This window comes from Halichoerus grypus, chromosome 5 (assembly GCF_964656455.1).
Source record: "Halichoerus grypus chromosome 5, mHalGry1.hap1.1, whole genome shotgun sequence".
NCBI lineage: Eukaryota > Metazoa > Chordata > Mammalia > Carnivora > Phocidae > Halichoerus > Halichoerus grypus.
In genome coordinates, this window is record NC_135716.1 from 180,527,933 (window position 1) to 180,541,891 (window position 13,959).

The window sequence follows — 13,959 nt, forward strand, 5'->3', positions numbered from 1 at the left end:
TTTTTTGGTTTTTTGTTTTTAGTTTTTTGGTCACTTGCAGCTGCACGTTCCATTTTAGCTTTTAGTGTTTAGAAGATTCTTTCCTTGGAACTCGGCCTGTCTCTAGGAGCCAGCCCTGGTCTTTGTGTTGTCATCTAGAGGTGCCGAGAGCTGTCTGTCATCTGATGGCTCTTTCTGCTGAATGATGGCCTCGGTACCTCTGACTGTTCTCCCTATAACACGGTTTTTAGACTCTTCCCAAAGTTCGGTACTCTGAGAAAACAAGAGGTTGCTGTGGATGGGGCCTGACAGGCCAATTGTAGAAGAATGTTCTGGGCACCAGACTCCCACTGCTTAGCCTAATAAAAGCATATCAGCCCCTTTCCCCCAAGAAAGTTCTTCAGTGGTCATATCACTGAGCTCATTGGCTTGCCAACCTTCTAGCTATTTCTCCCAGGAAGCCAGGTTCTCCCAATGAATCTCCTGAATCTGAATGCAGAAATTCACTATTACTGTTGGTGATTTCATCTCTTGGAAATAATTGGCACCTGTGTGTTACTGGATTTGATATTTTGTACATACGACTCAGTCTGAGATACACTAGTTTAAACTATTAAGTGCCAAGAGTGGTGCAAGGGGGAGACACTAATACCCGAGCCCAGAGTAGGTAGGAAGAACGATCACACCTTATAGCAACACGGTTAAGACAGCGTGCTAAATGGTGATGTAATGGAGAGCAGCCTACTCCCTGTGGGGAGGCCAGGAAGAGCCCCTCTGAGAAGAGGGTACCAGAGCAGAGGACAAGAGTGGGCCAGTTGTGTCCAGAGCAGACGGAAGGCAGGCCACTGCCACTGGAGCGTATGGGTGGGGCAGGGAGGGGAGGACATAGGACGAGAGGGGCTGAAGAGGTCAGCAGGGACCAAGGCTTGTGGAGTCTTTACAGGGGAGACACTTGGGTGTCACTCAAAGAGTGATGGGCAGTCTTAGCAAAGGAGCCATGGGACCCGATTTGCACCTAAAATGATGCCACTGGCTCAGTGTGGAAGGACTGGAGAGAAGCAAGCATGCCCATGGGGAGTGGGGTGGGGGGCTCGTGCCCCAGGGGATGAGAAAGGCAGGGAATCAGGATATATTCAGGAGCTTGGCGGATGAGATGGGAAGTCGTGGGGGAAGAAGTAAGGATGACAGCTGGGTGCGGGCTTGGGAGACTGGAGGGGTGGTGGAAATACACCGAGATGGGGGAAGTGTGAGGGACAAACAGATTTGGGGGGCAACAAGACGGCAAGAGGTCCATTCCAGACACAGTGAACCTGAGCTGCTTAGTGAACAGCCCTGTGAAGAGAGCCGAGGAGCAGCCCCAAGTGTGGTGCCTAGGGGAGAGGTCTTTGCGGTTCCCAAGGTATAACTGGGGGTCAGCAGGCTCCCCACAGAGAAAGGTGAGCTGGCCTGGAGACAGAGGGTAAGCGAGGGCCAGGACCACCTCAACGCACTAGAGGCGTCAACCCAAGATGAACCATGAGCCATCCTTCCTTGCTCTGAGTCAGCCCGACTCTTGCGGCAGCCTTCCCTGTCTGTCCGCATCCGAATCATGAATACAGTGTCAAAGGAACTGGCCAAGCGGGAGCACAATCCTTCCACGTCCCCACTCTGGCCAGCGCCATGCACAGAACGGCCGTGTGACGGTGGAACCACCCCAGCCGTGGGGCTCTGTCCCCGGAGCGCCCCGTCCCTCGGCCGGCTGTCCTGAGATGTGCCCAGTTAGCCGCGCTCCCTCCGGCCCGAGGTCGGAGCGCAGTTCCTCGGGTTGCCCATGTCTGAGTCCCGAGCAGCCGGGAGAGGAGTTTCTCCCCAGAGTCCATAAAAGCATGTATGCTACCTCCGTCCTTCCCAGCCGGCCGCAGAGAGTGTTTCAAGGGCCTTAATTTCTTTCTCTCTCCCTCTCTTTTTTTAATGCAGTTTATTTTTATTTTTTTTTAGAGTGGGGGGGAGAGAATCTTAAGCAGGCTCCACGCCCAGCGCAGGGCTCGATCTCACGACCCTGAGATCATGACCTGAGCCAAAATCAAGAGTCAGACGCTTAACCGGCTGAGCCACCCAGGCACCCCAACAGCCCTAATTTATTTCTAAGAGAGGAGGGCAAGCGAGGGATGTGGCATCCCACAGCCACAGTGCTTTCATCAGCCTGGGAAGGAAGCGGCAGCCCATCGACTAGTCCGCCTCCCCGGCTGGAGGACCTGCTGGCTGGTGGCCTGTGCCGAGCTCAGGACCCCTGAAGCCTCCCTCTCGTTTCTTTGAGGTTCCACCATGTCAGGGCTGTGAGCTGGTATCTGGCTCCTGGGTCTGCTAGGGTTCCACATCTTTCTCGCAAGTGTGGCGGACACTCTGAGCAGGAACCGCTGCCCAGCATTTGTCAATGTAAAGACAGGCTTTCTGGTGCTCGAGTCACATGCCCCGGGGAACAGCTTCCCAAGGGAACACATGAGTCACTCTCAGCGGGCTCGGTGCAGGGGACAAGCAGCAGGGAGAAGGGAAGTTGTATCCTGCTTATCTGAGCAATAAACATTCTCCTCCCTGAGGGTGCCCTGAGCAAGACAGGCCTCGTAGGTCCCCCTGGGTCATTGTTATGAATCCGTCTATAGAGAGACATGCTCTGTTCTTGTAACTCTAGGACAAAACATCTGCTCAAAACCCGGATTTCAGAGCTGAAAGTTACCACCCCAATAGCTCAAGAGGAGTCTCAGAAACGTCTCAAAGGTGGTTACACACATTATCCAATATCTACCATCAACCACTGGGACAAGGGACAGCGAGCCACACGGGCAGGCCTTCTGCACCATGCTGGACAGAGCAGAGTCCAGTCAAGCCTCCTGACCTGGGCTGATTTTCAGGTGCTTCTCAGCCTCAAAAAGTCATTCTAAGAAGTGTTCTGTTTCCCACACTCTCCTCTGTGGAGAATGAAGTGGATGCTTTTCCTGTTGCCTAACTTATGTGGAAAGTGGGTGCAGGTGGGCACTTCAGAGGTGAATTCCAAAGATGTTTTACCCAGAGGTCCCACTTCCCAACGGAGCTCCTGGATGTTTGCCTTAAAGGAGCCTTCTAGAAACCACCCCTGTTCTGGCATCCAGGGAAAGCCCAGAGACGATTCAATAACCACATCCTCCTGGAGACCCTTGGGAAAAAGGACATAATGGGCCCCCTTCAGCCCAGGAGGCTGCAGGTTGCAAGTTCTGTTCATTCATTCATTCCGCAAATATTTATTTGAGCATCAGGGAATGTGCCCATCGGGAATGGAACAGGCACCATCCCTGATCCTACAAAGTTTTTAGTCTAACAGGAGAAAATCAGAAAAAGAATAACAAACAAGATGACGTCAGATAAGAAAAGAGTTGGAATGGAATAAAAAGGGCTTTGCAGGGAGGGAGGGTCTCCTTTGGAGGGCAGGTCAGGGGAGGGTGCTCAAGTGAGATCATATTGGAGTTGAGGCCCAAAGGATGAGAAAGAACAGGCAAAGATCCACGAAATAGGATTCAGGCAGCTGGAACAGGAAGTGCAAAGGCCCTGAGGCAGGAGACCACGTACCTGGAGCCCAGGACCCAGAGGGGAGATGACTGGGAGAGGCAGTGAGGCCGATCCTGCAGGGCTTTGTAGCCACAGTGTGGAGCCAGATTTTGTTATCACTGCAATGGGAAGCCACTGGAGGGTTTTAAGCAGGAGACTGATATGGCCTGACTTTATGCTTGACAAAAATTGCTTTGGCTGCCGTGAGGAAGATGGAAGTGAGAGAGGCAAGAATGAGGTGGGAAAGCAATCAGGCCAGGGCCCCAGGCAAGAGCTGACAGGGCGAGATTAATGAGGGAAAACTTGGGCCCTACCTGCCACAAAACGCCCCAATCCTCTGCTCTTAACAGCTGAGGATCAGGCATTCCAGCACCCCAGCCTTGAAACTCCCCGTCCCTAAGAACCTTCTTGACAAAGAACTGAAGCTATAGACCAGACGGAAAATGGACTGGCCCAGGGTCCCCCCAACAGGTGCAGTTTTAGGACAGGTGAGCTGTTCTCCCAAAACACAAAACCCTTCCTGAGGCCCGCGTCAGTGTGTCTCTCCCGGAGACCCGGGGGTAGCAGCATCCTCCGTCCCTGGTGGACACCCCAGTTGGTGGGGCAGAGTCTGCACCGCAGCAAAGGAACGGCAGAGCAAAAGTGGCCTTGCCCTGCAGACGGTGTCCAGTGGTGGCCAGGTGAAGGAGGAACCTGTCCCCAAAAATGGAATGGGAGGGAAATCTCCAGAAGCCAGAGGCCAGCCAAGTAGGACATCCCCAAAACCATGCCCAGGACTAGGAAGGAAGGGCCTGTCTGGAGGGTGGTCTGACACCCCAAGCTCCCACCACAGGAGGAAAAGGGATGCAACGGGTGAAGGCCGGGGATGGATGAAATAAAGTGACATGAAATCCTGCAAAAGGCATCCTGATGTCTGCTTGGCAGGTAAGCTGAGGACATGAGCTGCCTTACTCCATGTCTATCCGCTGCTGCCTCCCTCTGTTCTTTCTTTGTTTCTTCTTCTTTTTACTCTCTCCCACTTTTTTTTTTTTTAAGACTTTATTTATTTATTTGAGAGAGAGAGCATGAACGCAGGGCAAGCAGAGGGAGAGGGAGAAGCAGGCTTCCCGCTGAGCAGGAAGCCCGGCACGGGACTTGATCCCAGGACCCTGGGACCATGACCTGAGCCGAAGGCAGCCGCTTAACCGACTGAGCCACCCAGGCGCCCCATACTCTCTCCCATTTTAAATGTGTCTCCCTTGAAGCCATATTATTTAATAGAGTGGTAACTTTTATTTTGAATATTTAAAAATGAAGAAAAAATCCTCAGTGGAGGAAAACCAAATAGACAAATAGACATCGAAGAATGAGGGGCAAAGATCTCTGGAAATTCTGTTCTATAAAAAGAGACAGAGGGAGAGAGAGAGACTCCTGACTTCTTCTGCTGTCATCAGAAAAATGAACCAACTATCCTACCAAAAAAATTCTATCCCAACTATCCCCTATGATGCTCAGTTCATGGCCCACCCAGGGAGGCCATAGGCCTGCACCCAAGTGGAAAATCCCCTGACACTACCCATCAAAATCAAGAGAAAGATCCATGGTCTCAGGTCTGGTAATTTGGGGAATTCGGGAATCGTCCTAAGGAAGCAATGCAAAAGAAAAAATATATGAAAAGCTATATGTACAAAGATATTCATTTGTGGTATTCATGGAAGTGGAAAATCAAAAAAGAACAGGGAAATTATGATAATTGACTTAACAGGAGTGAAGACAGTCATTACAATGGCACCTGTGTAGAATACAGAGCAATGCAAATATTCCCCCCATGAAATGGAACCCAAAGATGCCCCTCCACTTGGCCATGGCAACATCTGTTTATGGACAAAACATTTCAGAAAGGGGAGAGAAAATGAAAACAGCTATAACATGGGTGGATATGGATGCTATAATAATGATTTCAAAATGTTGTTATCTATGAAAGTTAGGCAAGCACACGGTTTTAAAAATTAATTAAAGCTAAACTGTTTGCAGCAAAAAAAGGAGCAGCCCCGTGCCCTGCACATCCAAACCTCCACCCCCCGATTGCAGGTGTTTCTTTGGGTATTTATCTCTGATTATCTAAATAATCGATTTAGGCAGGTATTTCTCGATTTTCAACTATTAACTTCTGATCTTAGAAGATGAATTTGTGCCTCCTGCACACACACACATCCTCTCCTCCATCCTCTGAACACAGCTATGTGATCATTTTTTTGTTAATCAAACTTGAGGATGCCTGGGTGGCTCAGTTGGTTAAGCGTCTGCCTTCGGCTCGGGTCGTAATCTCGGGGTCCTGGGATCGAGCCCCACATCGGGCTCCCTGCTCGGCGGGGAGTCTGCTTCTCCCTCTCCCTCTGTGCTCTCTCTTTCTCAAGTAAATAAATAAAATCTTAAAAAAAAAAACTTGAGTGCTTACATTATTATGACTACATAAAATACTGTTCAACACTAAACCACATAGTATACTCTGGTTTTCTTTCTTTTCTTGTTCAACTTTTTGTTATTTCTACAGTTGATAGTTGCCTCACTTATAATTTGCTTCATTTTCCATGTACAAATATAATTCCTTTGTTTTCTATGTACTAATATGTAATTCTTCCCTCAACTCTCTAACAGAATTATAAAACTCTTCCTAATATGGTAAATATGTCAGATAATCCATCAGCTTCATTTTTTATATTCCTCCTGGGGTCCTCAGCCATACTGCTCCAAATTCGCCCGGTTCATCTCTAGATGAGCTGCGCAGCTATACCACTGGAACTTTGCTTCACCATTATTATGGGAATTCTCCTCATCATTCTCTCTACCAGTCAAGGTTCTTGGTTGCAAGTAAAGAAGCCAACTCCCACTGATGAAGCAGAAAATTTGCTGACAGATTATTTGGCTTATTTACTGCACTGTGAGGAGTTTCACAGTTCTGTTGGAGAGTTTGAGGAAGAATTAGTAGTTAGTATATTGCAAACATAGCAAATAAGAGATGAGGTGCTTATCAACTCCAGGAAAAACAAAAAGTTGAACAAAAAAGAAGAAATAGAACCTAGTACACTAGATTCCATGATGCATGTCTGATGGCAAAACTGCCCCTATTTGCCACTGAATACTGAATGCCAGTTTGTACTTCTGTCATTTCCGTGCCCACAAGTTGAACTTGTAGCCCATCATTGCCGCCACCGCCATAACCACGGATACAGCACATGCTTCATCCCTCTCCTCTGTCAAAATACAGCATAGGTACATCTCATCTGTGGAGTCGAGGTCACAGGTCCTGGCTACAGGGAAAGCTTGGAAGTCAGTCCTTTTCAGTTCCCATGATGGGGTAGGTGTTTGTTTGTTTTTTCTCCGCACTTCCAAAGTGCGGTAACAAAGTAAGGTAACAGCTGAAATACTGAAAGCCGTTTGGAAATGGAGCCAAATGAGAACAAGAGACAATTATATATTGTATCACTTGTTCCTCTTTCTTAGTTTACTCTCATTTTCGTAGAGTACAATCTCCACTAGTTTCCTTGAATAGCGATACAAAGGTGCACACACCCAGAGCTTTGGAAAATTCACATCTACAAAGGTGCCTTTATTCTATTATTTTGCTTGGATGACAATTACAGAATTCTTGCTCAGGAATTAATTTCCTTTGGAAATTTGAATGAGCTGTTCCATTGTCTTGTAGCTTCTGGTGTTGCTTTTGTAAAGTCCAGTGCCATTCTTTTATCTGATCTTCTAGATGTGGCCCCTTTTCTCTTTGTTGACTTTTGGCAATTTCTATCTCTGGAGTTTTGAAAGTTCGTGATGATGTCCTGCAGTACATACTTTACTTTTATGTAGTGTGTCTTTTATTATTCATTGTTGGGTACTACTCAGAGACTCTTCATGTTGAAGTTCCTTCAGTTCTAGAATTTTTTTCCTGTAGATTGATAACTTCCCCGTCTTCATTTTTCTCTTTGTCTTGGGTTCCTCTGAGGTGGATATCAGGAGTCTTGAACTGATTCTCCAGTTTTCTTATATTTTCTTTCCTATTTTCCTTCTCTCAAGTCTTTCTGTTCTACTTTCTAGAAATTTAGTTTTCAATCTCCAGCTCTATTCTATTGAAATTTTTGCTTCTGTTATTAGTTTTTTTTTTTTTAAGATTTTATTTTTAAGTAATCTCTACACCCAACATGGGGCTTGAACTCACAACCCTGAGATCAAGAGTCGCACGCTCTTCGAACAGAGCCAGCCAGGCACCTCTACTATCAGAGTTTTTATATCCAAGAGCTTATCATTGTTTCCTAAGTATTCCTGTTTTTAAACAACCATGTTTATGACTTCTGGCTCCCTTTTTTCTGTTTGTTTGGGTCTCTATCTTTCACGCTGGAGGTTTCTTTCTATGTGGGATGATCCATAGCTGTGTGTTCAAACTTAAGAGAGAGGCACTCAAAGCTGTTTGTACACAGGTAAGGTCAGTTGCTTGGCAGCTTTCCAAGAGGGTCCCTTCAATGTTAGTATTTGAGGGTCATTTTTTCTTGTGAGCTCAATTTCCTCAGAGAGAAGTTCTTCAAGGCCCTGACTGGAGAGTGGTATAGAGGAGGTTGCCATGTTCTGGGAGCCAACCAGGAAAGGGTCTCACTGTTCAGTATATAAACTTTCACTGAATCTTTCTGTTCTCAATACAGTGCCTCTTGCCCTCAGCTGCTCCCCACAAAGCCTCCTCCACCCCAGGCTGGGCCTGAGCTACTCTGGTTCAGCAATGCCTCTGGGAAAACAGGCATCTTCTGCTGGGAAGGAGGAGGGAGCCACCTAACTATGTGGGCTGAGAGAGGGGTCTGTTGCTCCAACACACACCTTTAATCAACCTTCCTGCTTCCAGCCCACCCTGCAGCCTGTCATCAGGAACACTGTAGCTCCCACTCTTGGACTTTTGGTGGGTCCTTGAACACACCAGCCTTCTTCCAGCACAGCACGGGACATTCAAGATTCTAAGCTTTGCATCTCTTTTACCGACCTGCCTTCTGTCTCTCAGTGTGTTTGCTCACTCCACCTCCTCCTCCTCAATCATTTCCTTTTCTGTTTCCTTAAGGATTTAGTCCTATTTTAGTCCTTTATTCTCATTTTAGTGGGCTTTTGAAGCAGAGCCAGGAGAAACATATGCATTCAATTAGTTACGTTATTAGTTTTCACAGAAGTTCATAATAATATTTAATAATACATAAAAATCAAGTTTCCAAAGATAGGCACATAGAAGGCTTTCTGGAGGATTTGGGGGTTGGACACTCCATCAAGGAAACAGTGGTCCTCTGGGGGTGTAGGGGAGGGTAGGTTATGCTAATTTTTTGGGCAAACTCTCAACAGTAAATCGGTATTTTTTAATAAATAAAAAAGCATGAGGGTTAAAAATTATTAAAAGGCATCTGCTGAAACAAGAATCAAGATACTGTTGGGGCTTCTGGGTGGCTCAGTTGATTGAGCATAGGACTCTTGGTTTTGGCTTAGGTCATGATCTTGGGGTTATGGATCGAGCCCTGCATCAGGCTCGGTGCTCAGCGTAGAGTCTGCTTGGGATTCTCTCTCTCCCTCTCCCTCTGTCCCTCCCCCTGCGTGCGCACTCTCCCTCTCTCAAATAAATAAATAAACCTTAAAAAAAAGAGAGAGAATCAAGATATTGTAAATAGGTAAACAGGTGTATAGAAGAAACTCTAATCCCCCAACAGAGGTCTACACAACTCATGGTTTTTTACTATGTTCCAGGGGGTCCTGGGGTTCCATAGAAGCACCCCAAGGTCTTCAGAGGGTGGCAGAAGTGGGACAGGGTGCTAAGTGGAAGTCCTAGGCCAGTCTCTGCCTGGACCACAGGGCACTCTGTTTTTATCTACTCTACAGGTCAAAATTCTGTTTTTAATATCTTGATCTTTTTATTTTATTTTATTTTAAGATTTTATTTATTTATTTTGACAGAGAGAGACACAGCGAGAGAGGGAACACAAGCAGGGGGAGTGGGAGAGGGAGAAGCAGGCTTCCCGCCGAGCAGGAAGCCCGATGCGGGGCTCGATCCCAGGACCCTGGGATCATGACCTGAGCCGAAGGCAGACGCTTAACAACTGAGCCACTCAGGCGCCCCCAATATTTTGATCTTTTTAAAGAGAGCTGCACTAACAAAGAAGTTTGGAAAGTACTGATGAAGATCTAGAGAAAATGAGGTTGGGGTGGGGCCCCGGGGAAGCTTCCAAGGATGACACCATGCTGTAACCTTGTGCTTCTTTCCATCAGAAATGACAGGAGCTGCTCAAGCATCCAGGTAAGAAGGAATGTACTTTGCAGCCGGAGCATACCTATGTACCCACAGGGCTTGCAAATGGGACTGTGGCCTACCCGTCTGGGAGCTTGCTAACCATACCCAGCTAGCCCCAGACACCAAAGCCAATGCTCAGCCAATGTCAGTCTCTGGCCTCAGTTTCTTCATTTGCACAATGAAAGGACTGCATTCATATCCCAGCGAACATCTAAGAAGTTCCAAGGAGCACTGTCTTACTGATACAGCGATTGCCAACTCTCTGGAGAAACAGAACGTCTCTACCTAAGGACTCTTTGAGAAGCAATGCTGAGTTATAAGAATTCAATCCATTCCCTTTGGAAGAATGTTTTCATTTTTCTCTCCCCAGATGGGCCAGCCCAACTCTACCATGACTGAAGCAAGTCAAATAGCTTATTAATGAGCTCCACGGCTTCTGGGAGCAGGGCCCCCCTTCCTTTCAAAGGGAGCAGCACCCCTCTCCTGGGGAGCTGGCCAAGGTCTAATTCACTTCCCCTTGTTGGCTCATAGAACACATTTGGGTCATTCTCTTCCTTTGCGTGATCTAGTCCTAGGTCGGAAGTTAAGAGAGCTTCTCCTTTGGCTGGATGGTCAGGGAGGGCGGAGTCTGTTCAAATTCTTAAGCTGTCTACAAAATCACATCTCTTCTTCCCCACACATTTGTCTCCTTCACCCAACCTACCTCTCTGGAATGGTCCAAGAAAGACCAGCAGCAAATGCCCCTCTGGCTGGCAGATCAAAGATGCTTTGGAATCAGTGAGCACCATTCCGCCCCTGCCTGACTCTGAGCTCCTTATCTGTCTGGGGGGGGGGGGGGAAGAAAAAGAATGAATGAATGAATGAAATTTTTAAAAGAGAAAGTCTCACAAACTTTCTATGCGTTCCCTCACAAGACTTTAGCTCAAAAGCTACTCTTGCATCTAGGCTCCCATTTTGCAAACCAATCACATTCTGCTTGATGGGCTCTTCTTACCACCCGCATCAATGCCACCACACACACACGCACGCACGCACACACATGCACACGTGAGCACACACACGCACGCAGATCCAGATAACTCAGATCATTCTTAAGTATTCATTGCTTTTGTTTGGTTTTTGAAGGCAAAGTGAATGATCTGCGCCAAGCCTGGGTTCAAGTTCCATTCAATGGCTGGTCCCATTGAAGAGGGAGGTCCCTACTCAAGTACTAAATTGCATCATACAGGAAGACTCATCCCTGCTTGCTGGAGGTGAAAAGCCTAGGTGTGTGGAGAGAGGGCCGCCCACTCACTGCATCCGTGGCGTTTCTTTTCCCCCACTGCCGGCCACTCCTGGAAATAATCTGACCCCAGAGACAGGAAGACACCTGAGCTCCGGAAGCCCGGAAGCCCAGCCGGCTGGATGCTAAGAGTAGGACCCGCCCCTTTCTCCAACCCGCGGCTCAGGGCACAGCTACCTCCACAGCGGGAACCCACTGGGCAAGGCTAGGGCGGGCTCTTGAGGATCAGGACCCCCAAACCATTTGCTTCTCCATAAGCAAAAAGCCCAGTGCCAGGAAGCAGTTGGAAAAGGTGTCCATTCCAAGAATACATTTCCCAGGGTCCAGGCTGGAATTCTCACTGCTGAGAGACTAATCCCTGGAAGGATATCCCATGGACCCTGCTGCAGGAGCCCGGGAACGGGGACTTGGATGGTCTCTCCACTCAGCATCCAGGCGAGGATAGCAAGGGCTTCCCAAGAGAAATGAGAGGTCAGCGCCAGGAGCTAAGGAAGAAAGAACTTCCATTGCTGACCAATGGAGTTTAACAAGGGGACAAAACCCAGCAGTTCAGTCACAGGGAAATGAGACATGGTTATAAAGAAAACACTTTCAAAATGAGGAAAGACAAAGCAGAAAGCATGATGGAGCCTAGGGAAGGAAGAGTTAGGGAAAGCAAGAAGGAATTAGTCCTCAGGAATTCAGGTCAGGAAACAGGGAGCTGGGGCAGAATTCACAAGAGGGCGGCCAAGGAGGAGGCTCTTCCCGGAGGAAGGTGCGTCTTCTGCTCTGGCCCTCAGTCTGCCCAAGACCTCAGGATCTGGGTCGGCCGCCCTCTAGCCCTCTGGGTTCAAGGGCAAAGCTTGGGAGGCAACGCCAGGAATGGACACAGCGCAGGATGCTCCGTCCCGAATCGGGGACAGGGGGAGGGGAAGATGCGCACGGCAACTGCTGGGTCCCTGACAAGTAAACAGCTTGCCCTGAACAGGCGCGTCCACGTCCGGAGCCCGGCTGAGGGCCCTGCTCATCCCATCAAGGGCGGCAGCGGGACACCCCGATCCCCGCCCCCCCCCCCCGGAGGCACAAAAGGGATGCATGGAGATCTGGAGAGCCGGAGAGCATGAACCAGCCCACACCCGAGAATCACAACGCGAGCGCGGCCCCCTGCCTCGGCCTCCCCAGCCGGGTCCGGTCCGCCCCGGGACGCGCGCGCCTCCCCCAGCCCCCACGCCCCTGGACCCCGATCTCCCCAGGCGGACAAAGCCCCGCGCTGGGCGGGGCGGGGTGTGCGCAGGGGGGCACTGGGACCCCGCAGACGCCCGCACAGGTGGGCTCCGTACCGGGTGTCGGTGCCGGGGGCGGGGCCCGATCTCCCTGGAGACGGTTGCCCAGGGGACGCGGCGGGCGGGTCCCGGAGCTACGCGAGCCTCCCGGCGGCGGCGCCGAGCCCGCGGGGGCCTGAGGGCAGGCCCGCGGCGCGGAGCCGGCGAGCCGGGCAGCGGCGGAGGGGCGCGGCCCGGGGCGGGGCCCGGACAGCAGGCCGGCGCGGGCGGGGCCGGGGGCGGGGCGACGGCCGGGGGCGGGGCCAGGGCCCGCCGCGCCGCGGGGACCGTCGGCAAATTCTCGCAGCCCCAGCCAGGCGGAGTGTCGGAGAGCCGGCGACCGCGGGGAGCGCAGCGGACGCCGCTGCAAATCCTCCCCGACCCCTGCTGCTCCCGCCCGGCCCGCAGGTGGGGTGCGCGCTTGGAGCCGGGAGCCCCCCAGCCGTCGCGGGACCCCGGGCGGCGTGCGCACGCTGGCCCTGGCCCCCCTCCCGCCTCGTAACCGGAGAACTGAAAGTGCCATTTGCAAAGGGAACGGGGCCCGGTGGTCCGCCAAACCGCTCTCCCCTCCCGGGTTCCCAGGGAGTCACCAGAACCGACGGGGCGCTGGACCACCGTCACTGATCCGGAGCCGGGGTCACCCACGTAACTGGCCATCCCGGGCTCTGGGCTCCCATCCGGTGTGCGAGCTGTTCCCCAGCCGCTGGGCCTTCCTTTCCATCGGGGTTCCCCTTAACAGGTCGGATTCGGAAGGTAAACGAGTTTGCCAGGGACCTTCGCTAGCGCATCCATTCATTACAATGAACCACGTTCGCGCTGGCGGGGCGTTGGTGCATTAACGCAGTAACCCCCCGTCCTGCACCTCACACAGCGCTCCAGTGAACCCACGCATCCCCCTGCGAAGTGGGTGCTGTTTTCCCTCGGGTTGTAAATGAGAAACCCGAAGCTCCGAGGGCAAGCAGTTGACACTCACATGCACACAGGTCCGCACGCAGCGGCAGGGCTAGCTTCGGAACCACCTTGGTTTGGTACCGGACTGCAATGCTTCTTGCCCCGCAGTGTCCTGTGTCCTGCAGAATGTTCTTTGGAGTCCACAGCCCTAGACTTCAAGCTTTGCCACCGTGGAGCGCAAGAGGAGGAGGGGAGTGTGAGTTCAGAATCACCCCGGGTGTCCTTGCAGGTGCGGCGGACGTGGGGTGGACGAAAGTGGTCTGAGGACGACTCTGGTGGTCGACTCCGCCTGCAGTGAGCGCTCCAGATGAGGCGCCCGGGGCGGGGCCCGTCCATCCGAGCCCCCAGAGCCTCCCTCAGCCCCAGCGTCGCCCAGTGCCCCAGAGGAGGAAAAGGAGAAAAACAGCCCTAAGCTCCTGGAATCGTGAAGAAGCCTGGGATGAGAGGGCCGGGCTGTGGGTTGGGGGGCTCCCGCCACCCTCGGTGACCTTTGTGTCCCCGCCCCCAGCACCCCACAACCCTGTCAGAGACGGGTCCAGTGTCCCTGACATCTCAGGGCTGGAGGAGGCAACCCCCCTCGGCAGCCCCTGATGTCACAGTCACACTCA

At 51.1% G+C, this 13,959-nt stretch overlaps 1 protein-coding gene across 4 annotated transcripts in view; it reads right to left on the minus strand.

Annotated features, from left to right (window-relative positions):
* The window catches only part of PIK3CD (phosphatidylinositol-4,5-bisphosphate 3-kinase catalytic subunit delta), a 49,365-nt gene that overhangs the window by 17,835 nt on the left and 17,571 nt on the right, over nt 1-13,959 (minus strand). Inside the window, exon 2 of one of the 4 annotated variants that reach the window (XM_078073808.1) lies at nt 10,521-10,639. The exons of 2 other annotated variants lie outside the window; for them this stretch is intronic. The gene's annotated coding sequence lies outside the window, so the exon portion shown is untranslated. Of the gene's footprint in view, nt 1-10,520; nt 10,640-12,418; nt 12,444-13,959 lie in introns of those variants that run through there. One more of the 4 variants, XM_078073809.1, reaches the window with a different exon arrangement.